The 26254-nt window shown below is 47.5% G+C and overlaps 1 long non-coding RNA gene across 4 annotated transcripts in view; it reads left to right on the top strand.

The window, feature by feature from the left end:
- Window positions 1-26254, top strand: part of LOC307215339 — a 58168-nt gene that overhangs the window by 11660 nt on the left and 20254 nt on the right. For all 4 annotated transcript variants that reach the window (XR_013838455.1, XR_013838456.1, XR_013838457.1 and 1 more), the window contains exon 2: window positions 16814-17123. This is a non-coding gene — a long non-coding RNA (uncharacterized lncRNA). The remainder of the gene's footprint in view (window positions 1-16813; window positions 17124-26254) is intronic.

Below are 26254 nucleotides of genomic sequence, written 5' to 3'. Positions count from 1 at the left end.
AATGCTATATGTGCGTCATACTTTAACCACAAAACACATTATATAGACTTGCCTTTTGGCTAAATGACAATTGGAAAGCTTTAAAGCCACCTCTTGGTAGCACTGTGTTACTTTTTGTTTTAAACTGACAATTGCTGGCCACAGTTGTTGGCCATTAAAGTTTTTTTTTAACTAGGCATGGGTATGTTTGTACTGTATAGGTGGATGCATGGATTTAATAATATTTCTGTCCTACCTGTTGGTGTAAAATGGCCTCAAGGTGACTTATAATAACAAAGTACAATAAAGCTAATACAGTATAATAAATGCAATTACACCAACCAAACACAGAAATCCAGTAGATAAAGGGTCATTAAGCGATCACATATAGCACTAAACACCCCAGATAACGGGCTGGACTTTACTTGGTGCCTAAAAGGTAAGAGTTGATGCTCACTGAACGTGGGTTCCATAATTTGAGTGTCACCCAATAAAAATCTTCTCCGTTATTCTCCCATTCAACTTCAAAAGGTGGGGGGCACCTGGGGAAATGATTTCTACACATTATTTTGCTGGCTGTCAGGTTCAAATGCGAGAAGAAAAACCATTTTTATACCCCATCCCCACACCACTGAGGACTTTGAAGGCCAAAACTAGAACTTTGAACTGAACTTGGAAATTAACTGGGAGACAATGAATGTATTTTAACATACCATGTGCACTGTGCGGTTGGCTGTGACAGTAGAACTTTATAGATGCGTTTCAGATACAATAAGCTAGCCTGTATATTACTAGAGTTGACTAACTACAGTCCAATCATCTTGTCTCCAAAAGGTGTAGGCTCAATCAAAGTTGGTAAAAGTTATGGATGCCAACAGCAATTGTACATTTCATTTGTTTTCAAACAAATCATTTTCTGCTTGAGCCTTCTAGGTGAGATACAAATTTAAATAAATATTGAATTGGAGATAGAGAGCATGCTTGCTGTTTCTGTTACTTCCCAGGGAGAGGAAGGCAGAGCAATCTGGCGTTTACTGGGTGGGAGACAAAACTGAAACACTCCCAGGAATGACACCACTTCTGGGGGAAACTAAGGAAAGGAAATATTAAAAACAAGCTGATGAAGAATGGTAGTATCTCACTATTATTGAGAAAGCACCCATACTGAGACCCTTTTAATTCAACAAAGAATCTTGTGACATGTTAAAGTTTAACAGATTTATTGTGGCTTAAGCTGTTAGTTTTATTATTGTTAGTCTTATTGTGGCATGATCTATTTGTCTTTAAGGTGCCACAAGTCTCTCTTGATGTTTTTGCTGCAACAAACGCAAATACCTTGCTAGACATCTTCATACATTCATTATTTATTTATTTTTATTCATTTGGAGTGCAATACTATACTGGTGTTATACTGGCTGAGAGGCTTTCGGATTTGTGAAGCTTCCCCAATACAACAGCAGAATAGCTGAAACGGGGGCAGTTTTTGGCCGAGATGCACAAGAAAGGAACACACTTGCACCAGATCCTATTCTCTCAATCCATGCCCATGCCCCCATTGGTGACAAAACTTCACTCTTCCACTGATCTCAGTAGGAGCGGCGCATGTAAAAATAGCTTCCCTTGCACTGATGACCACACTGCCCACACCTCAGTGACAGAACACAGGATATGGTATAACTCAACACCCCATCACAAGACACCACAATTGGTATATAAGCCCCACACAGTGAGACCATAACTCAACTATTAGGCATGTGACATGGGAATATACCTCTCTGGCCTTATGCCATACATGCTGAATGTGGGGATCTGATGGAAAGAATCTGGTTGTCCAGATTCTTGTGAGAACAGGATGCTAGACTATAGGGGCCTTTGGCCTGATCCAGCAGGCCTCTTCTTATTTTCTCATACCCCATGGTGCACCTGATTGCTTTCTGCTGCTGTGACTGAGTGGTAAGATTATCGCACTCCATATGTGGGCATTTGATTTCCTTGATCTGCAGAACAAGTGCAGATCTTTTTACAAATGCCTCATAATTTTTATTCTACACATGCAAGGAGCCAATCTTTCAGTGTGGTAGGACCTAGACAGTGTGGTAGGACCATTTGACATTAGGTGAGTGTCTTTGCTGTGTATTTTTGGCACCTGCAGAAAAACAAATTGTTTAGGCGAGCCTACCCAGACATGTACACTTGACAAACATTTTACATAATATGTAACTATATTTTATCACAGATATTTTTAACACTGCTGATCTTATTTATATTTTATATTTTTTATGGTCAGCTTGTTCTTAATGTTTGGTTTTTATCAGCATATTTAATGTATATTTTATATAAACCAATTTGAGCAGGTATGGGGATCTTAGTGGATCCAGGTGTGGCTGAACTACAGCTCCCATAAACCTTGACCATTGTCCATGCTTGCTGAGGCTGATGGAAGTTGTAACATCTGGAGGGCCAAAAGCTCTCCACTTCAGGCTTAGATGATTAACTGGTATACAAACCCTGTTAAGTAGAAAAGCGGGGAGCTGCTCTGTGGTATTTCCAGCGTGAATTTGAGTCCGAGGTGTTCCCTCTTTTTTGCCCATAACATAGTTCTCCCCTCCTCGGCATGGGAAGTATGATTGAGAGTATTGAACTCCTATCTCCTGCTTCCCAACTGGTGTACCATGCAGTGAACCTCAGCAGGCTGTTGCTGTCAGTGTGTATCTACCCTTGTTGCATGTCCTGGTCTCTGCTTTCGCCTGTTTGTTAAAAAAAGACCTTTCCCTTCCCAGGTGGATCTTGAACCCTTATGCCAAGAAGGGTTGCATGTGTCTCTTTCTCTGTGTGAGTGCCGTTCAAGCCCCTTGCCCAGGGAACTGTGTGAGTGCTGTGTTTTGTGACTTCTCTTAGGATATGCCATGCTCCACTGTAGTAACAAAGAACATAAGGGGTTCTGAAGCCCCCGACTTGGAGGAATGCCTGGGGACTGGCAGTAGAAAGCCCATTGGTAGCTGTGTTGTGGGGGCTGATAAAGTGAGGGTGCTGTGGCATCATCTCCTGTGTATACAGTGGTACCTCCGGTTACGAACTTAATTCGTTCCAGAGGTCTGTTCTTAACTTGAAACCATTCTTAACATGAGGCATGTTTCGCTAATGGGCTTCCCGCTGGTGCTGTGCCGCCGGCACAAGACTTACGCGTTCATCCCGGGGCAAAGTTCACAACAAGAAGCATCTACTTCCGGGTTAGCGGAGCTCGTTACCCGAAGCGTTCGTAAGGAGGACGGTACGTAACCCAAGGTTCCACTGTAGTGTGGTATGTGTACTGCAGGTGTTTCCCATCTTCTTGAGTTCACTGGTTGTCTTTGTATGTGGGTGGTTATATTTCCAAGTCCTGCATAATTTAGGTATAGAATAGATCTGTATGAGGCATATATATGATCCTTACACTTAAAAAACCCAAAAAAATACCCAGAGTGACTAACAAATAGATATCAATGGTTTCTATGTCACACATGTATGTTGTGTGAACCTGGAAAATATATATTCCAGGTTTATACAACATACATGATCAGTAGCTGCAAAGAAGGTAGTACAAGAAGGAATCTAGCACCTCTGGCATGAATTTACTGTCTGCTGCATATCTCCTACAGTGAGAGGTATGACTGGAAACATTTAAGAGTATTTATCAGAAGCAGTAGGAATGATTTACAAGGCTCTGAGACCTAGCTGGGTTTTTTGCCCATTTAATTTGCCTTAAACATCTGTAATGCATTGAAAACTTTCCCCTTTTACCCAGTCATGACAGAAGCGGTGTGCTTTAGCAATGAGTACCTGAGCTTAAATACCTGAACTTTATTTGCCCCAAAAGCTTCTGATTGTTTAAACTCTGTGTAGGATTGATTCTCATTGTTAAGGTGACCTGCCTAGAACATTGCACTTGACACCATGTGACTGCTTGTTTGTGTCTATGTGGGAATACATTGTGGGAGATTGCAGTCAAATACAGCTAGCAAGCATAGTGCATGAAGGGCTAAAGGACCACAGAATTGTATTGCTAGATAGACTCAGGTCATGCCCCCTTTCTTCTGGAAAGGAAGGAAATGAAGCATTTCTACTTCCTCTCTCTCTCTCTCTCTCTCTCTCTCTCTCTCTCTGCATCATGTAACCAGTGAAAGAGGACATGTGTAAGCTTTCTCCTGAACTTACAGCACATGTTTGGAACTATATTCTGTTATTTTCTACCCAAGCGTATTTTGCCTGTATTATCCTTGCTGCAGCATGGAATCATGCAAGACTGAGACCGTGAATCTGTAAGTAAAGCTTTTTAAACGTACTTAACAATGTGTGCTCTGCTCATTGCAAAAGGCGTGGAAAGAGGTCAGGTGCTGTGTGCAGCCGAGTAGGATAAAAGGGTTTAACCACCCATATTCCTAAGGCTATACTGCTTCTTAACTTTTGTGCATTAAACTTTATGAGTTAAACTCTGCTACTGGGGCTCTCTCCCTGCAGAAGAGTGTGCAAAGCCCCATGTTTTGAATCCAGGAACCCAGCTATTTTCTTTGGTTGTTCACCCACATGTGGGTCCACAGGGATTCATATATTAAATTCCCCCACATGCATTTTTGAATAAAGGATTGTGGAGAGCAAAAAAGAAGATTTTTTTTTGGGGGGGGGGTTCACTTCCAAAGATCAAATCTCATCAGATCTGATAAACTACAGTATGTCTAGAGAACTAATGTTTTCATGATGTTGCAAGACTTAGCACAGAGCAGCTGATAGAAAAGTTAACTGTTTATTGCAACTGACAATAGATGGTCCCAATAGTGTGATTCAGGGGACCTATTGCATGATCGGTGAATCCAGTGACCTATCAAGTGGTAGATGGGCAACAAAATTGCCTCTTAAAAATCTGAGGTGAGTTGGGGATATGATTCACCATCCACTTACAGTGGAAGATTAAAATGGCATGCATCCAAATACTCATTCCTTTGTGATTCAGACTATTAGCCACCAGTCAATTGCCATCTGGCACCTTGTCCTCCAAATTTACACAATCTGAAATTGGCCTTGGGGATACCCTGTGCTGGGTTGATCTTGTGCCAGTTTCCTGAAACAGGGAAAGTACTTTTGGAGAAATGTTTGCACCAGCACAAATCCCCAATGTTGTGTGTTGGCTGCTTCCTGGTGCACATCAATGTGCGGAATCTAAATGGGCAGACCATTGATTGGCTACAGCTTAAACTTTCTTCAGAGCTGTGTTATGATTGGCTTATTGCACAGCACATTTTTTCTTGCTTAAAGAGGTGCCATGCCAGGGAGGGAAGGAAGAGAGATGGCCTTAGTCTTGCATGCTTATAAGATATTAAGATCCAGTTCCTAATGAGATCATTGGGAGGTTCTCTACTGAGTTAAAACATTAATGTAAGAAATTATACAATGTACACATCTTATGACACAGATAGCGAAGCCCAGAATTATGAGAGTTGTACTATTAAAAAGAAATATAAAGCAGTACATGCTACTTGTTTTGACAGAGGGGGGTCATGTTTAGGTTTTCTTTCCACATGACTCTCTTGTCATTTTGGGGTCATTACCAGATGAAGTTTGAACTAGTAGCAGCAATCTCCCTCTCTAAGGGTAGTGGACCCATTCACATTGCCCACCCTTAGAGGCTGATGGAACCTGAGGGGTTCCCAAATGCTTTGACAGATCTTACAGCTGATAAAGCTGATGATCCTGTTAGAGCTCTGGTTTCGCTGTGGGATAGCAGGATGTAATGGGCGGTTGACACAATCACTTACTCTCCCATCTTGTAGAGCCAGAGTGGCTCCTTGGTACTCTGGAGAGCTTCAGGCTATGAAGCAAGTTGGACCAAGGCTAGAGTACAACTGGCATAAGTCTCACTCTGAAACCCAACAAACACTGGTTTGGGCGTATAATCATGCCTACCATATGACAGTGCAGACCATGCAAGAAGCCTCATTGTGCAGCTCATTTTGCAGCTTCCATTGCATCCTCTAGCAGCCAATCCACGGAGTTATTTTGGATGACTCCCACCATGGGTGGGACGTTCAAGGGCATTCTTTGCCCAACTGGCTATACATTTTGAGGATAAAATTGTTCAACTTCTGATGGATTTTTTGTGTTATTTGTTCCTCATGATGCAGTCAGACTTTCTAGACATCTTTATTCAGGACTTTCCATTGTCTGGGCATCTATTAGGTAGAACTCCTTATTGAAGCTAATAGCTTCAAAATTAGAAATAAAAATCTCCACTCCCATAGCTTGAACAAGTGTAGTGCAGAAAATTGCCACAATCTAGTATTGGAGGGTGGTGCTTGTCTGCCTGTGTGGCCATCTGTTCCCAGGCCCCACTCCCTTCATATAAGAAAAAATGTGGGTCTCTGGGAAGTCATAATCCACTGTTCTGTCATCTAGTGACATCATGTTCTTATAATAGGCAGGCACTTCCTCTGGCTTTGAGCTCTAACTGGAAGAAGTAAGATTGCCGCCATCTCCCCGCCATTGGCATGCAATTCTATATAACGGTATTTGGTAAACACAAACTGCTCCCTCGTTTATTCCCCCTTCTCAAAAGTTCCACCTGTCATAAGTCTGCAGATTCGGATTTCAGACCACAATATGTAAACTGAATACTTTTGTATTTCCCCCTAAAATCATACTCTATTATTTTTATGATATATATTTCTTACCTCAAAATATTAACAGCCCTGAACATAGCCTTGTATTTCTGCTCCCTTTCTGCTCATCTGTGAATGACTGAGATCCAGCTCTAGTCATGTACAGTCAGTCACTTGCAACAACTAATAGGTCCGGATAGGGATGCGCATCCTCGTCTGCATTAAAAGATCCTTTCAGCCATTTTAACAGGGCCCCTATGTATTGCGTTTAACTCTCCTGGTCGTTTATCTAGAGACCAAACAGGCTTTTCTTTTTTTAGAGCTAGAAACTAACAAGAAGCAGCAATAACAATAAACAGTGGGTACATCTTATCACCTCCAACTGCCCGTTTGTTCTGACCCCATTTGTCCCTCAGCACATAGAGATGTGTCTCTACCATGGCATGTGCAGATACACATCCAGATTCACATCTCCATCTGTACTAGCTGTGCATGCAGAAACCTGGTTCTGTAAGCAAATCTCCATTCCTGGATCACAGGGCATTATCAGTAATTTAACTGGGTATCAGAAATGAGCTGTGTTATGCAAAATGAAAGATGTATGTACAGTGGTGCCTCAGGTTAAGTATTTAATTCGTTCCGGAGCTCCGTTCTTAACCTGAAACTGTTCTTAACCTGAAGCACCACTTTAGCTAATGGGGCCTTCCGCTGCCGCCGCGCCGCTGGAGCACGATTTCTCATCCTGAAGCAAAGTTCTTAACCTGAAGCACTATTTCTGGGTTAGCAGAGTGTGTAACCTGAAGTGTATGTAACCTGAAGCGTATGTAACCTGAAGCGTATGTAACCCAAGGTACCACTGTACTTATTATTATGTTTTCATCTGCATACATAGTCTTCCAAGTCTCATTTTATCCTGTAAATTAGGTTAGGAAGAGAGATAGTAGCTGGCTCCCAATGTCATCCATGGTTGAGCAAGGGTTTGAGCCTGGCTCTCCCAAGTCCAGGTCAAATCCTGTAATCAAGATCATAGAGCTTCTCTAGCAGTATAGTAGATTTTGGCCAACATCTGATACATATGCTCAGGAACTGTAGCGGATTAACAGCAAAATAAAGTGTCACCCTGTTGGTTTTCTAAATCTACAGAAAACTATTTTCTCAACATTTTTGACATTTATATTGTCAGAATTCCCAGACTCTGTCATATCAATAGTTTGACTTCACAGTTTTCATCACTATGATACTTCTTTAGAAAAATATTCATTCTAGAAATGCAGGTGTGTTATCAATTCAATACTGCTTTTTTATGGCTCATCTATTATTATAGGCCACTAATGTACACATTCAAACTAGATGACTCATAAATGTATGCATATTGAGATCATGGAACAAACAAGACACTGCCTGGGTTACGTGGTTTGGTAGGGCTGAAACCTTCATCACTAGTTGCTGCAAAGCTGGTTTATCAAGCTCCGCAGGATTTCTCACGACATGTGGTGGACCCTGCTGTTGTGAAGAATGGATTTTGCACAAGGCATTTTCCTTGTTGCAGTGCACTATGGAAGGAAAAGAGATTCATTTTGCACTTCAGCCCAGAGTGGGGGGACATAGGGAATTTAAGGTGCAAGGACCAGTCCTTGTGTTCCTTAAAATTAAAAGTTGAAAAGCAGCCTATTTTAGGAACATTAATATTATAAATTCTGTAACATACAATGAAATAAGCCAGGGGTCAGCAACCTTCTTCAGCCGTGGGCTGGTCCACCATCCCTCAGACCATGTGGTGGGCCGGACTATTTTTTTGGGGGGGGGGTGAACGAATTCCTATGCCCCACAAATAACCCAGAGATGTATTTTAAATAAAAGGACACATTCTACTCATGTAAAAATACACTGATTCCTGGACCATCCACAATCCAGATTTAGAAGACAATTGGGCCTTAGGTTGCCTACCCCTGAAATAAGCAATGCAGGGCCAATATATGACTTCTGAAGCCAAGCAAATTGCCTCTTTAGCATGCAGACTAAGTGCCAAATAAATTCAGGCATGTTTAAAAAGAAATTCACAGTTCACAAAAGGCAAACACAGCATTTATCCAGCAGCCATGACATTTAAATGCAGGAGATTGGTGCCAGTAGCAGTGAAATCCTGTAGCATGACACACAGGTAATTCTTCAGCTGAGAGAAAACAACAACAATTCACTTACATTTCACTCCTGTTCCAGCAGCATGCATGAACAACACTCAGGGTTGTGACCATCTACTATACTATTTCTGAGCTATCGCTTTTATAATTTTTAGAAAACAAAAAAGTGATAAATAATACATTGTGTCTGTAAGCAGGGGCAGCCCTACCAAAATGAGGCAACTGCTTTAGGTGGCAGATGTTGGGGCAGCAGTGGCAGCCCCCTGTCTGTTCATAAGAGCCCTCTGGGCAGTTCAGTCTATTGGAGGACAGAGCTGTGTATGTTATATAGTCTGTTCTGGCCACCCTAAATTAGCCTGCTACCTAAGGTGCAACACTGCCAGCACTGTAGTAATATTCAACAGCCAATCTAGTTGACTTCTGCATGTGGAATGGGGAGGGATGCCATCTTTATTCTTCATCTCGGAAGAGGGAGTGAAACTGGGCTGGGGATTCTGCAACTGCTGTACACATACCTGACAAACTAAATAATCTGAACACTAATCCCAAGAGAACAGAGGAAGGAACTGGGGCTCCCAGAATTAACACTATTTTGCATCCTAGCAGAAGTGTCAGTGTGTTCTCACAAAACCCCATTCTTGCTCTGGAGAAAGGGGTTCTTTCTCCAAGTAAAGCATTCTGAGCAGTGTGGCCCAAAGAGTGCAAGTGTTTCCACCACTCATGGTGGCTAGAAAATATTTCAATACTGTATTGTATTCTGAAAACTAACACTCTTCCCACTGATATACTTCCCAGATGTAATTCTCAGACCCATAAACAGATAAGGGTTAACTTCTGTCCCCAATAATTATATGTCTCTGTGTTATTTATCAGCCTCTGACCCTTTTTCATGGTGATTATTTACTCCGGAACAGAAGTGCCAGTGCAGTGCTGTCTAATAAGCAGCCTGACCTGGAACTTGAATTACAGGGGGAAACATAGTGACCTTAATGAAACAAATAAGGACCACTTCCTGGCTCCACTGAGTTTTAGCCCCCCCCCCAAAAAAAAATAATGTCCCCAAAGCCTTCCAAAAACAGTAGTTAAAGTAGCCATCATAAAAGATAAAGGGGGCAGAAACTCTGGTGGGCATCATCCCTGCCCTCAGTAAATTGAGTACTGGGTTGACACCATGTACAAATAGTATACAGACATGGCAGTCCTGCTTTAAGCATTAAATGAAGGGCTAGTCTTCCATGCCTGGGACCATAACAACTGAAAGCAGGTCTGTCAAACAGTACAGAGACAGTGGCTTGCAGAACTGTAGCATTAATATGTTTTTTTCATTTCAAATAACTTAATTTGGCCAATGCCATTTTCTGATCACTGCTACCCACTTATTATTTGTGCATATTCAAAACCTGTTGAGTGCCTAACCTAGCTGTGCTCATGTGTTCAACATGCATCTTCACACCCAGTATGTGGACATTGAAGCCAGGGCTAGCCCAGGAATGTGACATATGGGCGGGGCCAGAAGCACAGCCCTACTGCTTCTCCAGTAGATTCACACCCTACATCCATGTAATCCATGAATGGGGTTTATGTATCACTCTTTTCATCATATTCAAAAGCCATGACTTCATGATGGCATTGCAAATTTTTACACCCACTGAGTGAGTACAGTGGTACCTCAGGTTACAGATGCTTCAGGTTACAGACACTTCAGGTTACAGACTCCACTAACCCAGAAATAGTACCTCGGGTTAAGAACTTTGCTTCAAGATGAGAACAGAAATCGTGCTCTGGTGGCACGGCAGCAGTGGGAGGCCCCATTAGCTAAAGTGGTGCATCAGGCTAAAAACAGTTTCAGGTTAAGAACGGACCTCCGGAACGAATTAAGTTCTTAACCCAAGGTACCACTGTATAGGTGGGAACTTAGCAGGGTTTGCAGACAAGCATGTGGTGAACTGTCTGTTTTCCATATGGAGAGCTGGCTAGTTGGCTACAAGAGAAAGCATTTCCCCCCAAATCTGTTTCAGCAGGGGAGGGGCAAGGAAGGAACAATGCATAGTTGGTGGGAAGGCTTCAGCAGTTGTATTTACGGTAATCTGCTGGGCTGTAGCATCTGAGAGGCTATAGCATCTGTGAGGACCACATCCCTGTTACCCTGCCTTACATTTTACCAGTAGAAAGTAATGGTGATATTCTCACCACCCTCTGGAATGTTTGCATTTGGTGTAAGGTCACCCAAATTCACATATGGCTCATTTATATTTCAGAGATAAAGAACACTTCAGCATGATGCCAGATCTGCTATTTATTTCTCTCTCTGAGGATCAGGCCTCCCCTCATTCTTTTTCACATCTATAAAAAATGTCCCCATACCTAGCAAAACATGTCAGGATACTGGATACAAGTTCAAATGTCATTATACTGATCATATAGCTCTGGTTGAAGGGACGGGCCTTGGCACTGCGCAAGATGCCTGTCGATTTCCCCACTAACATGGTCCAAAATAAGTAGCCCTTGTACCCTTGAAACCTGAAAACTCTTCCTCTGATTCTAACCATGTAATATTCATCTTTGGATTTAGAGAGAGTTTGATGCTTTCACTCTGGCTGGGATCCAAAGTGCTACTTTAGGTATGCCCAAGGGCTTGTACATACGCAATAGGATTTAAGACTCCCCCCCCCCCACACTCCTAATGCTAGACCCACCCATTCTGTGTTAGTGATTGCATTTGAAAAGTCAGTCAGTTTCAAAAGAGACACGCCAGGGTGGGGGCTGGTGTTTGATGATGACTTCATGGTTGACTTTCCAGTTATCTGCAGAAAGCTCCTGCAGTTGTCAATGATCCACTTGTGTATCTCTTATGTAAGGTTTATTTGTTTCATTGGTCACTGAGGATTTAATATGGTCAGCAATACTACAGAAGCATGGGTTAGGGAGCGTGTGAACTGAAACTTTGGTTTTCTAGTACTTTGCGATGGAGGGTGTGCCACAACTGTGGTACAGCTCAGGAAACCAAGGAGTTTTCTTTGTACGGTGAACAGTGTAGTAATGCAGAACAATAGTTACAAATGTCACGTTTTCTTATGTAAATATTATTAGTAGCTGTATTGCTAGTAAATACAGCTAGTTGCCCTGGTCAGGGAATCATGCAAGGTGGGTTACTTTCTACTGGCAGAAAAGTACTCTCAAGTAAAATTTGATTTCCCAAATTGTTGCCATAGTTTTTAACCTTCTGCTATTCTATTACATTTTATTTCATATGGAGAATGTTTTGTGAATGCAAAGCAAGTGTCCTTGAAAGTAAAGCTCATTTTCTGCCAAATCGGCATATGAATTAGGATTGTATACTAAATATTTTTATTAGTAAGCATCCTTAATCTGGATACAACTAAGAATCTCCTCTCATCCCCAAATAAACCAGACAAAGAGCTCTGAAGAACTCAAAAGCCATCACTAGAAATGGATGTAGTTAAAATATATGTCTTTTTGTATGCTCTTTCATACTACTTATTACAATGCAATACTACAACGTTACGTGGCATGAGAATGATATTACTTTTCCTATATGTTTTACTCTGATTCCATATTAGAGAAAGGAGACGGGTCCTAAGCAGGAATGCTTTCACTTCAGCCTGAACAATCAAGGCTTTCTGGTCCATCCCTGTGAGCTTAGGATAAGCACAATGTGCTTAGGCCTTGTGGAGTGCATTTTTGCTGAATACCAAACAAAGGCTTTCCCAGCCCCTCTCTTCTCAGTTAAAAATACCAGAGCCTGCTGTGGATGGTCAATAAATCTTTGAGTTCTCCTATTAAACCGAAGGATTTTGAAGGACAAAGTGAATGGGAAACTCCAAGATTGGAGTTAATTGTATGACTTTGCTTAAATTATTTAGGCACTGAATAAACATTACAGGTGGTTCTCTCACTTCAAAAAGTAGCTTGTCTTGTGTGCATGAGAGATTTGGCAATTGTCTAATCAATGAGTTGTCTTGGGGTTCAAGAAAAAGGAAATTCACAGACACATGGTCATCACTTTTGATGGCTGAAAACATCAGGTGATAATTTGTATATCTGAAATAGGCACAAATTATCAAACATCTACAAGAAAGGGGTTTCATATTACTCGTGACAGAATTTAAAACCAAATAATTGCAATGAGACAGTTCATTCCTATTGAACAATATGGTGTGATATGACCTACATTCATACATCTGCAATTCAGCCTTGAGACAGGCTGCTACTGGGTATGCATTTTATCACATCAGAATCTGCAGTTGTAACTCCTTTTCAGTATTGTGGAAAGTTTCAGCATCTTGCCAGAATAATGAAAGTAAAGGTATAGCTATAGCAGCAGCAGCACACATGCATACCTTAATTTTTCAGGCTATGTATGTAACTGGAACACACTCTTTTCTCAGTTTACCACCAGCTGCCTGGGGAGATAGGATTGGGCCTAACAAAACCAGGCCTCCAAATAAACCAGCTCATCTGTAAGGTGCTACTGGATGATTTATCTTTCTACTACCAACAGAAAGATTAAGAGGACTCCCCTCCTCTTCTTTAGGAGGCCATGAAAAATTCCAAAGGAAGAGACCCTAGTCACTTTCCTAAACAACCTGGTTTGTACTGTATTGCCAAAATGTTAGTGCCATGTTGGAACAGTATTCCTGCACTGTGCTTTAAAATCACTGCTTTTTGCAGCAATGTGCAGCATTTAAACTAGCTAAACTTCAATTTATAGCCAGGTGCTATGTATATTTACTAAGAAGAAAATCCTACCTAGTTTAATGACGTGTACTCCCCCAAAATTCCAAATAAGATATTCTGGTCCCATCTTATCTTATGCATTCTTACTCAGAAGTAAAAACCCACTGAGCATACTGGCAACTGCATCCTCAGGCTTCTGGCTCTTCCTCCAGGAAATTCTGAGCAGCACTTTAGCCTCATAACAGCCTTGGGAAGTAAGTTGGGATAAAAGATAAAGTCTAGCTGAAAACCTGGGCTTAGTGTTTGAACTTGGATGGGACCGGAATATCCCACAGTGAAGCCCCACTGAAGCCAAGAAGCCACTTTTTTTCCATCTCGCAGGAGGCAGGCACTAAACTGGCATATATGGAAATAAGCCCCATTGATTTTAAATTAAATCTTATTTCCATCTGCGCCTGCTTGGACTTGGTGTTAACACCAGCCATCCCCGCAAGCCTTGCTTTCCGATATCTTTGCTCACAAACGCATCGTCAGCCGGGATGATCTAGTATTCGACTTAAGCCTCCCCACCCCAAAGTTGGTGGGTGTCCCCCTCCCGCCCTTCTCCTTCTCCTCCTTTCCTTTCGCTCCTTTATCCAAAGGCTGCTCGGCTCTCTGTCATCTCTCTCCTGGTAATTGGCAGCAACATCTGACAAGGGATCAACCGTTGCTTGCAATCTGTTCAGTGACATTGCACACCTGGTCTTCGCATCCTCTCCCTCTCCCACTCCAGCTATTTATACCGCTCCGGCACCAGACGCGTCCGTGGCTCACAAGAGCAATAACTTTGGGCGCAACAAGGGCACCGCGAGTCATTTTTCTCTTAGCCAGCACTGTCTGTTCTGCTCTGCTGAGGATGACACAGGGCTCTTTCTCGGCGCTCGTAAGCAATGCCCAAAGAAACGCGGCGGCTGTAAGAGACCCGCTCTCCCTTTGCGCAGAAAGGAGTATGGAAAGGCGGCGGCGGCGGCGGCGGCAGCTGCCTCTTCCGCAGTACCCCGCCGTACATCCCCTCTTGCTCCATACAACGCAAGGGTTCTCCCCACCCATCTCGCCCCTTCCCATCCGCCGCCCTCGCCTGGTGCACAGCGAGCCGAGCTGTCTCTGCTCTTTTCCCCTAAGGTCTCGCGCCGGCAGGCAACAGCCCTCGGCTCTCTCTGGCGCAGCACGCGGGGCTGACTGAGAGGGCGCCAGGAGGCAGGCAGCGCTTGTCCATTCGCAGCTAATGATCCCCGCCGGCACTTGGGCTGGAAAATGCGCGAAAGCTACACTCCCGCCCCGCCCGGCGCCTTCTCCCGCTGTGAAATCCGATCCAAGTCCGGAGCCCTCGCTGCTTCCATTTTCAGCCAAGGCTGCTGAGGCCTGAGCCTCCCTAGCAGGAAGTACAATGTGCACCGTGGGATCGGGCCGGAAAGCTGCCTGACCCCTACGGCCAAGGAAAACAAGCGCTAGTGCAATGGAGAGGCTGAGAGGGCAACGCACCGACCGGGGACTCCCGGGTTCAAGTGTCGCCTTGGCTACTAAGCCCACCGTCTTTTAGCATCAAGCCCACTGTCTACTAGGCCGGGGCCGGGCGGTTCCGAATACCGACCGACCGCCTAAGTCTGCATCCAGGGGTGTCAACTTGAATAAAATATTAGGGGGAGAAGGTAATGCCCGCCCCACATCACAAGACACCGCGCACGCACACCATTTGAATGGCAATGCCCATCGACTTGGGGAATGGGGCTCAAATATTTTACATCGGTCCCTAAGAGTTGGGTTCTATGGTTGCATAGGAAGCTCTCTGAACACTCTAGAAGTCAATGCCAAGCACTGCTACTATAAAAGCGATAGAAATTAGTGGGTCGTGCGCTTACTTCCGAGTCAACACGCCTAAGTTCAGGTTTGTGTGATCCGATCCTAAGCACGTTTACCGAGAGAAGCGCGTCCTAGGGCATTTAGAGGTTGTAGGTCGATCCTATGCTTGTATAAGCGAAAGGAAAGCCTGGTGCTATGTCTCTGTCCTCTCCGCGTTTATTCGCCCGTCCCTCTGAGCTTAGTCATTTGAAATACAGGACAGCGAGCTGCCTTTCCGTGGCGACGAAGGCGGGAGGGGCAGGAGCGGCCGGGCTCGCTGGCTATGGCAGCCAAACGCGCGAGGCAGCCAAGGGAAGCCACTTTTGCAAGCGATATATAATTAGCCCGAGCTGCGCTTTCTTCCTCTTCCTCTTTCCATGAGCTTTCACCTTCAGATTCTGAAGGGAAAAGAGAGGGAGACGACGAACGCCCTTATCAAGATGGGATGGGCTCAGGGAGGGAGGTGAGTGCGAGGCGTCGCTTGGAAGCGGGCCAAGAGGAATTCCTGAAGGTTATTCAGGCTCCGGGCGGAATCCTGCTCTCGTTCTCCAACGCAAAAAGGAGGGAGGCAAACAAATGGCTGTCATCCTCATCACCCAGATAACAACAACCCAGATTACAGACTGCAGGCAGAATCCTCCCCCCCCCACCCCCGCGTTTCTGCGTTTCCTTGGACAAGACGTCAAGGCGCCCATCAACCGCGCGCTCTGCTCGCAAACTAGCTCCCGAGGGCTCGTTTTAAACAACGAGATGTTGGGCCACCTTTGCATCGTCTGCTTCTGTGGAGCAATGGTGGGGAAACTTTGGTCCTCCAGCTGCTGTTGGGCTACAATTCCCATCCTCTTTGGCTGCTGGACATGCTTGTTGGGGCTGATGGGAGTTGTAGTTTAGCATCATCTCTGGAGACCCACAGGTTCCCCGCCTCTGCCGCAAAGGGTCCTGATAGCAGGATCCCAGCCATTACAGGGAGGTTAACTCGTTTCAATAGGTCGTATTTACGAAGAGCGGTGGTCTTAAGAGTCCTAGTCCTGGAGTTCTGTTTGGCAAACCCTGCTTACCTCACTTCCGTTCTCCTATAAGAGAAGGCGGCAGTCCTAAACATATTGGCTGGCTTTAGGTTTTAGCACGCTCTTTGTGGATTGAAGCCATGGCTTGCAGCGAAATCCTTAAAACTTGTAAGGCAATGCCTGAAGCCAAGTGAAACCGGACTCGCTGCTAGGTTGGCAGACACCTGAGCCAGAGGTCTTTGCTAGCCCTGCTACTGGTCCTTGTCACAACGTGATGACTCGGAAGTGCCTCTGAGTTCCGTGGCCCCCTCCGAAATCAGCTTGCATAGCGTAGGACAACCAAAAGCGCTGAGGGCTGGAGACGGCCCCTTCCCCCTTCCCCCACAGCCCATACTCCATCGCTGAGGCCTATCTCGACATGCTTTCCAAGCCCTATACCATTTAATTTTCTCTGTCTGCCTCTCCCTCCCTCCTTTCCCAGCCCCCGATTCCCAGAGGCTTCCATGTGGTCGAGATTGCCCCTTAACAAAAGTATCCAAGCGGGGCGGGAGAGGCAGTTCGCACGCTGGCTCTGCTCCACTAAGTCTGCGCAGCCGGAGGAACCTTCAAGGACCGAGCCGCCACCCCTTTGATGTGCGACGCCGCCTGGAAGCGACAAAAGCCGAGCTCTCCTCTCCGCCCGGCCTCCTTTCAAAGGAAGGCGCTTAATTGTGCGGGCTCCTTGTTTGGGGAGGGAGCGGCAGGGAACTCCGCACAAAGTGGCGGCCAGCCGGAGCACGGCTACATCAAAGGTATTTATTTTGATTATCTCCTGGCTATTTTTGGCAAGAACTTTCCTCCTCTCTCGCTGCTTAAGTTTTGCCGGCAGAAGTGACTGTAATGATTCGTCTTTGTTCTCCACTGGATGTTTACGTTGCTCTTAGCATCACGTGCCTTTTGCTGGGACCACCAGCTCGCGGTTGCACTGGCTTGATTTGGAGTTAATCCTGGAAGGGGAAGGTGGGGGCGGCGGCGGCGGCGGCGGGTAACCCTGCTTTTATTAACTGTTTAGGTGTCAGCTAGTTTTTTTGCGCCGCCAACTTCTTCTAACATCTTATTGAAACTTCTCTAATGGTGGGCTTGACTTTGCATTTGAAATGGTTATCTCTACTTCCCTGGAACAAACCCCGGATCATCAAGTGTCACGGAAGTCTCATTCATTGACTTCCAGCTGTGTTACGCCTGCTTCTTGTTATCAAAACCTGGAGCCAAACCCCAAAGATGGAACCACCTTGTACTGGTTGTTGACTAATCCACATTTCTGCTCACGATTCTAATCTGGGGTTATAATTCCTCGCGTAGAAGCATGAATGGACAGAAAACACCCTAACCAATCTTGAATCATGCGGCGGCTAGCAGGATCAGTGGGCTGTAGGTGACTCCTATTCAGAATTTGCCGTGATCTTGACATTGGACCTCAAAAACTCCATTACGCTGCAGTTCTAAGTATACGCTTACCTGAAAGTAACTCTGTTAAACCTATAAAACAGAAGCAGGAACAAACCTGCTTAAAATAGGCCTCTTGTGGGCGGCGGGGAGCCTGTGACAGAGCATCAACTGAAGGAGTAAGCAGCTATCCTTTGGTAGAATATATCCAATGAATTCCAGTAGACTTATTTCCAAGTAAGCACACATGATGAGATGGGGTCGTCAGCCCTGCAGAAGGCAACGGAAGGAACTCGGTGTGTGCTTAGGGAACTTAGGGATGTCCTGATGGAGCCAGCCAAGTGGGGGGAGGCGAAGGTGGCCTTTCCTATCCCAGGAAGGAGCGACAGCCGCCGCCCCCCTTCCTGCTGTGGGTTGGCTTGCGTTCTCCAGGAGGCTGGAAATACCTCCAAATTCGAAACAGCTGCTGGCCTTGCCGTGGTCTGCCTGCTAAAATATGCCGATCTCCTTTTAATCTGTTTCATATTCACAAATTAAGCACTTAGCCTAGGTAATAAATCATTAGCAGTTTACGAGACGAGGCTGAGACACACCAGTGAAGGGAAGTTGGGGGTGGGGGAACCGATCCCCCTAAAAGCGCAGCAGCCGCGCCTGGAAAGCAGCGCTTGGCAAAACGCTGCCTGGATTCTCTGGGGCGCAGAGCGCCCGAAGCACGTAGTGTCGAGGATGACGCCTTGCCAAAAAACGCTTTCTCGAGTTCAGGGGTGGAAGGTGGGGACTTGGCCTAAGAAAACCCCTCCGCGGTAAGCGGAAGAAGCTGGAGGTCTGGCTGGAGACAGCTTCCCCGCCCCCGCCAGAGCCTCCTGCCTCCTTTGAGCAGGTAGCGCCCAGCTTGGCTGCACCTGCAAACGCGGCTCCGCTGCAAAGGATGACTCACTGCGAACAAGCAAGGCGCGGGAGCTCTCCATTTCTCCCTTCCCTTTTTCTTTCTGGCTGCGAGTCTCCGTCTCCTTTCCAAGGGCAGCTCGCCCATTCCTGGGCCAAGCTCTCCCCGTAGCCAACCCCCCCCCCCCGCAACACCGGGAGACACAAGACATCGGTAGGACTGGGTTGCAGTCAAGAGCGAGAAGGCTGTGCTCTTCCCGGGACTGCACGGGAAACAATCGTGGAAGAAAGAGACCACCAGACAGCATTAGATCACATTGAAACAAGATAAACATTTTTACTAGCCTGCTTAAAAAATAAAGACCGGTAGCTCAGCCTGCTCACTGACGCCACAGAACAAAGCATATTGAGGAAAGGAGGGGTGGGGGTGGGCTTGCACAGGGGCCACACAGGGAGCCTGGTCTGGCAACGTCAAAGTCCCACAACGTGCTTCCGGTGCCAGGACTCAACCCTAGGATACTGTATTTGAAACCATGCTTCTGAGCAAGCGCAGAGTGTTTTCGTCTCAGCGCTGAGCAGCCAGACCCCTCATTTCTGAATACTGTATTAGGATCTCCCAAGCTTAGTTAGCAGGAATACCAAGTCCCATCGCACCCAGGGAGACTTCCTAAAGGGAGACGGCATAATAAGCGGTAAAACACTTGCTGATACCCCTCTTCTCTCCTGGATGGGACTCAAGGCGGCTTACAGATTCTTTGCGTGTTGGATCCCTGACATTGCCATTTAACTGGAATTCTGGTTCCGGGCAGTGGAAATATCCCTCTCTGCTTGAGGTCCTCCAGAGCCTTTAACTCCCGAAGGAGAGGAAGGATGGTGGACCGTTGACCCTCCAGTTGCTTTTGGGCTTCAGCCGTAGCCAGCATAACCAATGGTCAGAGATGATGGTAGCTGTAGCAGCGTCTGGAGGGTCACCGCGGAGTAGGCAAGGTTAAGTCTAAACTAACAAATGCTCTGAACAAGGAGCTTCACGTATTGTACTGTATGTACTTCGAAGTAACCCTGTATTAAGATATGGCTTCGTTCTCTTGAAATAAATTTCTTCTGAAACTAGCGTGTCTTCTGAGGATTATTATTATTATTATTTGGAAAGGGTGGCGATAATAAAAAGGAACTCATTCCAGGTCAGAGACGGCGGTCCCTCGAGCACGAGCCCCAGCACCCACCGCCAGCCCTGACGGTGACATTTAGCAGCCTGATTATGCACAGGAGGGGGAGGAGAGGCTGGCGGCCTGCCTGTCATTACATCCCTCCCTCCTCCCTCCTCCTCCCCTGCCGAGGAGTCGGGGACTACAGGCTGGGAAGGGGAACCGGTTTTCTTCCGAGCCTTCTTCCCACCGCTCTGCTTCAGGTCCGTTGCAAGACTCGCCTCTACTGCGCCCCTCCAAGTTCCCTCAACAGGAACAGCCTGAGGATAGGATTTTCTCCGGGAGCCTCCCGCTTGACTCGTCTGTGGCCAGACATGAAACGGCTGCCTGCGAGCGCACTGCAGCCAGGAAGAAAGCGAGACCAGGACGGCGCCGGAGTGCCATCCGCAAACGAGTTCAGCCGGAGTTCTTGCCCTAAAGGCGAGTCCTTCTCCTAGGCTTACAGAGCCGCTGACACGTAATGAGTTACTTGGAACTCTTCCTATCAACCGCCTTAACCCTATGGACGTTTACTCAGATGCAAGCCTAGGGCTCATCCACAATGCCCTTTAAGGTATCTCCATTAATTTCCCGTAGTCCGTATCATGTTCCCCTCCAGCAGACTGCCTTCCCACACTTTCCCCTCCCTCAGTCCGGGTTTTCTCATAGCCTTCTTTTCGGAGCATTCTTGGTATGAGAAAATCCGGACTGAGGGAGGGGAAAGTGTGGGGAGGCAGTGGTCTGGAGGGGAGCATGACATGGACAACGGAGAATTAATGGAGGTACAGGAAGCTTGCTATCTACACTAAAAGACAGCATGGATGAGCACACCCACACCGAGAGAGAGAGAGTGAGTAGAGCGTCTACTGTGCCTTACTCCCAGTTCGAGCCTATTTAGTGGGTTTTGCTCCAGTTTAAATGGGACATTTCACTTCCGGCTCAAGGGGGCTGCCTGTTCGATCACTAAACACCCTGGGAAGTCGGTTTCATTGCGCACTGCAATTCCAGTACTCGAGACTAAGCCTTACAGAGTTCAAAGAGGCTTACCTCGCAAGTAAGACTGCGGGTCTTTTACCACTTTAGGTCCAAGGGCTGCTGCATGCAGAGGGAGCTGTTGCTTCCTGTGGGCCAAACTACTTAGCGAAATATCAGTGTGAGCCAATGCCCAAGTCTCAGGAAAGGCTGCAAGGCTGCACCCATGGGAAGGCAAAATATGGAGCGGGTGTGTGTATTCTGCGCGCACTCCCAAAGCATTGCTCCACATGAGGCCGGCACGATACTCCGATAAAGTTGCATTCAGTCTCCTGGCTTTGGAAGGAAGCTGCTATATATAGCCAAGATGGCTGGACAGGACGCTGATGGGAAGCAGTGGCATAGCGTGGGTTGTCAGCACCCGGGGCAAGGCAAGTAATTTGCGCCCCCTAACTCGTGGATTTGCGCCCCCTAACCCGTGGATTTGCGCCCCCAACCCTAACCCCCAGATGTTGCGCCCGGTGCGGCCGGCCCCCCCTGCACCCCCCACGCTACGCCACTGATGGGAAGGCCCGTCTCTTTCCACAACCGAGCCGGTTTAAGGCAACACGTCATCCCGAACGCGCTTGCTTGGAAGGAGGAAGCCCCAGCTATTTCAGCCTATATGTCGGCTGGAGTTCTGCTCGCTTCCTGCCTTCCAAAGGACTCTACTTAGTCTAAAATCGCGGGGGCCCCTTCCATTCATTGTAAAGGTGGGCGGACTTGTTGGGCTCCGGCAAAAAAGAACAAGTTTGTGTGTCCAGGATGCCTCTGGGAAACCTCTTATCCTTTCTACAAGCCCTGCTCACCCTCCCCTCGCACCGTCAGGAAGGCGATCGATTTCCGTTGCCAATCCATAGGGATCTGCGATCTCGGACAGCACTAATTCCAGCAGGGAGCCAACGGAGGGCTGCGGTCACTCCTAATCGTTATAACCCTCGCCTGCCAGGGTCATTTTTAAAGGGCACCAGGAGCCTTCAGTTCTATACACACTGCCCAGCGAGTGAGACCCATTCAACTCTATGGGAGTTACTTCCATGTAAACAATGGGTTGCGCTGTTCGGATCTTTCCTTACCCCGCTCCCCGAGACTACCGCTATCCAGGAAAAGGATTCCGAGAGAGGAAATGAACAGCTCCGATCCACAGCACCATTAAGACGAAATGAGGTGTGTGAAGTGACTGGCTTCAGGGGTCGTAGTTCAGGATTGTTAGGAAAGACGTCGACTTATAAGGGACTTGTGTTTGATATATACACCAAACCTGATGGATTAGCTGAACGGATTTGCGGACGGGGCCTTCCTGTGAATAAGTAGGCTTTCGGCTTACTGGGGTTTGTGGATTGGAGCTGTTTGGGGTTTTCGGGGGCTCCATGACTAGTAAGGCTTTGAACGCGGAGGTGGCCAACATCAATCGCGGTGGCTCCGAAAACCTCGCTGTGGTGAAGCGAATGCAGCAGCAGGGCGATCCCGGACTCCAAACACTGAAGGGCGGGGGGAGGTGCGGGAGGAGGAGGAGAGAGGGAGGGAGGGAGGGAGGGGAGGGGAGTGGGGGAGGGAAATGTAAGCGGGCAGGGACGGGGCCAAGGGAACGAGCGACTGCTGAGTGCATTAAAGAGAGCAACACCGACCTGGGAGCATCCGCCGCGTGCAATTGGAGGCGATCCCCTGGCGAGGAGGCGCTGTCAGAGGCTATTTATCTCTTGCCAGAGCTGAGGCTCCGGTTCCCACATCGGCCGCGTGTAACAATGGCAGCGATCAGCAGCCTTTCACGCGCTTCAGTGCCTGAATGGATTGCGGAAGGTGCCCGCGCTCCGCTCAGATGCCTGCTTGATTCATCCCCTCCACTGCACAGTGACGATCGCCACGGCCGCTCTGCCCGAGGGACGCGCGCGGGAGGGGAGGGGAGAGGCGGTGGTCTGCCCCATTTGCCAGCGGAACGCGCACCCCCCACACACACACACACAGACGCACCCTCCGCTCCACTTCGCCTTCCTTGCCTCCCTCAGCACCACCTGATTTTCCATTTGCAGGACTGTGGCGTTCAGCCAGAAATGTCAGCGAGGACTGAAACTTGACACACAAATAGGAGCCCGAAGCAATTTCCTGCCTCCTCCTCCTCCTCCCCTGGCTCTCTCTTTCTGGTCCAGCACACGCACCCCAAACGTCTCCATCTTGTCTTCTAAGTTCACTTTGAAATAGTTTGGCGCTATCTTATTTTCTCCTCTCTCCTCTTAAAATGCTTGTACAATCAAATAGATGTATTTTGCAGCCGGGTGAATTTTGTCACTGGAAATTCTCCCAGGGAAGGAAAGGCCTTCGGTGCTCTGGCCATGAGCTGCTCCTCGAAGCCGGAGTAGCCGTAAGGGAGGGGGCTCACCTGCTGCTTACAGGTAAGGAACCAAAACAGAGGAGAGGGCCTCGGCCCATGAAGGCACTTAAGTCTCTGAAGCAGAGAAGTGGGAGCCTACCACCGCCACCGCTCTGACCTGGGAGCACCGTTGGGTTGATCTCATTCGTCTCAAATTCCCTGACTGTACTCTGGCACTGAAAGAAAGAAAAGATGGGGAAGGAAGCTCAGGAACCCGAGCGCCAGTTAAACCCTGGGTGCCAAAGGCAGTACAGGAGGAGAGATTCTGAAAGGGCCCTTTCATAGGCATCTGCCCTGCTCTAACCATTGGTCCATCTAGCTTAGTATTGTCAACTTCGTGACTGTAGTGGGTCTCCAGGGTTTCAGACAAGGAGTCTTTTCTTGCTCTGCTTGGAGATGCCAGGGATTGGACCTGAGACCTTCTGCATGCAAAGCAGATGCTCAGCCACTAAGCTGCAGCCCTTCCCTAAGGGACCTTGGAGCTCAGCCATTTCCACACACACTGCTCAATACAGAAATCTTGCGATTGCATTGTCCTTTCCAGCCTCTTCAGCAAAGGAGAGAAACCACCATCTCCGGGGGCAGGCAGGCAGGCAGGCAGTGGTTGATAGGTTCTCCTAATGCTTGGCCAAACTCTGCTTCCTTCCAATTTCCACCGCTCCCTTCTACTCCTGAGCCTTTCACTTGTCCATCAAATCTCAAAGACGTGTGATTGAAAGAGGTCTACACCAGACTGAGCTTCCTTGTGTCTCCTGTTAATCCATTCAGAGACGAGCCAAGTACCGACTCCGAATAAGAATAAGAATAAGAATAAGAATAATAATTTATTATTTGTACCCCGCCCATCTGGCTGGGTTTCCCCAGCCAGTCTGGGCGGCTTCCACAGAAACCAAAAATACACTAAAATATCACAGATTAAAAACTTCCCTGAACAGGGCTGCCTTAAGATGTCTTCTGAATGACTCCTACTAAACACTATAGGAAGGGAAGCAAAATGAAAATCCATCCCTTTACCACAGGGGACAGGGACATGGAAAGGATGCTAAGCGTGTGTGTGTAGGGGGAATCAATCTGTATAAAGACCCCAAACCCCAATTCTAAGCACATTGCTTGGAAATATGCCCCGCTGACATAAATTACTCCCACTCAAAATGTGTAGGTTCGCGTAAGAGATGAAAGAGGATAACAGCGCAGTCATTGCCGGAAGGTTTTTTGCTTAATTACCTCGCTAGGTGAGGAGCTCTGGCTTTGGGCGCCATCCGCTTGCATTAATTTCAGTGTTCGGCATCTCAAAGGTCTGTGAACTGGTATCATCATAATCACTGCTATTGTTATTATGTTAGGAGAAGCGCCGCCCCTAATTCAATGGTGGAGCATCTCGTGTGCATGCAGGAGGTTTCAGGTTCAACCACCTGCCTGAAATCCGGGTGTGTGTGTGGCGCGGCACGGCGGCTCTGTCAGTGAGGGTGGATGACAATCCTGAGGATGCGTAAACTCTGTTCCTTTGCAGCACACCCCAAATACATCCTTTCCCTCAATGAATTCTGGGCACTGCCATGTACCCCTTTACGATTCCCAGCAACCTTTAAAACACTTCAGTGCCCCTAATCATTTGAGGGAAAGAAGGATATGCTTCGACTGTAAAGGTACACAGTGTGTACACTGTACACAATCTAGGCGGGCCAATGGTCTCACTCGGTATAAGGCCGTTTCCTGTGTCCCTGTTGTTGGGGCTGGGGGCTACACAAACGCCTCTTTCAACTCAGTGACTCCACCCTCATTGACCTTTATGGGGGCATCAGAGATGGAGGCTTGAAGTCTGTTGCATTAGATAGCGGTGGCCTAGAAAGCCAAGGAGGAGCCCCAGCGAGTCCTGGTCCTCGGGTTCCCCTCGGGAACAGCTCAGGTCGAGGTGGGGGAAGGAAGTGTCCACGTCCACCTCTTTCTTCCTTTTTCTTGGTGTCTGCCCATCGGCTAGAGACCCACAACCCTGTCCAGAATTAAAGCTGCTTTGCGTCCCGGCGACTTCTCCGTGACCTGAACCAGACGTAACCTAAAACGCGAGGGATTGCCTGCGTCAGGAGTCTGAAACCTATAGGGTCCAGCCAGGGGCATTTGGCCAAGGATTGCATCCAAACCTGAAACAGATGCAGTCGGAAACCGCTCTCATTCAGATCAACGGGACCTTTCATCCAAACGGTTAGGATGAGGAGGTAAAACAAGCAAACAAAAACCCGGGGGCTGGTTGAGCGCTGAATGTTCCGACTCCGAGAGCAGTGTTCGGGAATGCTGTTTGGTTTAATTAAACTGAGCGCTCCGTCGGAGCTTGTCTCTCAGCCTCTTGACGCTCCTGTGACCCAGCTGCCTCCCTCCCTCCCTTTCTCTCTCTCTCTCTCTCCTCCCCCACCCTCCTCTGCGGGGGAGGTGGGGGGAGAGAAAAAAATGCGTCTGCTGGAGTGAGAAAAAGAAAATCCGCGACAGCACCGGAGCAATCAGAAAGCCTGGCGTGAACGTGGCTAAACGGCGAGGCAAGGATGCCTCAGCACTTTCCTTCCTCTTGTGCATTTGCAGCGCAAGGCAGGCTAATTCCTCCGCTGAGGGCCTCAATCAGGCATTTATTTGACACACATGATGCATGAACGGTTAAACGCTATTCTCAGCAGAGGGGGGATCAGCCAGTCGTTTCGTGGCGGAGAGTTGCCGCCGACATGCGGCTAGCTGGAGGAGGCTGCCTTCGCTCGCGTCTCGAGGCTTAGGGGAAGCAGAAGGGCGGGCAGGAAGGCTCAACTTTTCTCAGCCTCCTCTCCAGCGCAACCAAGGGCGAGGTGATAAACCTCCCGGCTCGCAGCCAGCCCTTCCCCTTTGCTCAGCGATGCCAGATGACCCCCCCTCCCTCCCTCCCTTCCTTCCTCCCTCCCTCCCTCCCTCCCTCCCTTCTTCTTCCTCCTCCTCCCCCCCCCCGGCTGTTGTTTCCTCTCGCTCGCTCGCTCCCTGCCCCCCCTCTCTCCCCCTCCTCCCTTCCCCGCTTTGTGTTTCCCTGCCGCACCGC

This window comes from Podarcis cretensis (genome assembly GCF_951804945.1).
Source record: "Podarcis cretensis genome assembly, chromosome: 4".
In the NCBI taxonomy this organism is placed as follows: Eukaryota; Metazoa; Chordata; class Lepidosauria; order Squamata; family Lacertidae; genus Podarcis; species Podarcis cretensis.
The sequence above is the reverse complement of the archived record's forward strand: the minus strand, read 5'-3'. Positions and strand labels throughout refer to the sequence as shown.